The following is a 209-nucleotide window of genomic DNA, read 5'->3' as shown; positions in this document are numbered from 1 at the left end:
GGAGGTGCCCGCTGTCCACAGCGTGTGGAAACCCCTCCCCCGCAGGCCGGTCCGAAGGGGAAAGTTTCTCCTTTTCCTTCCAGTGTGATAAACCCAAATAAGGAAGTGGGAGCAGGAGAGGGCCACGGGGGTGGGGTGGGGTAGGGTGGGGTGCTGACCAGGACTTGGGGCTGGCGAGTCAGGGACCTGGGCTGCTTTTGAAGGCCAGG

The sequence above is a fragment of the Echinops telfairi genome, unplaced genomic scaffold, assembly GCF_000313985.2.
Source record: "Echinops telfairi isolate 266 unplaced genomic scaffold, ASM31398v2 ScPeMD7_7417;HRSCAF=8455, whole genome shotgun sequence".
Taxonomy (NCBI): domain Eukaryota; kingdom Metazoa; phylum Chordata; class Mammalia; order Afrosoricida; family Tenrecidae; genus Echinops; species Echinops telfairi.
This window is presented reverse-complemented; position numbering follows the sequence as displayed.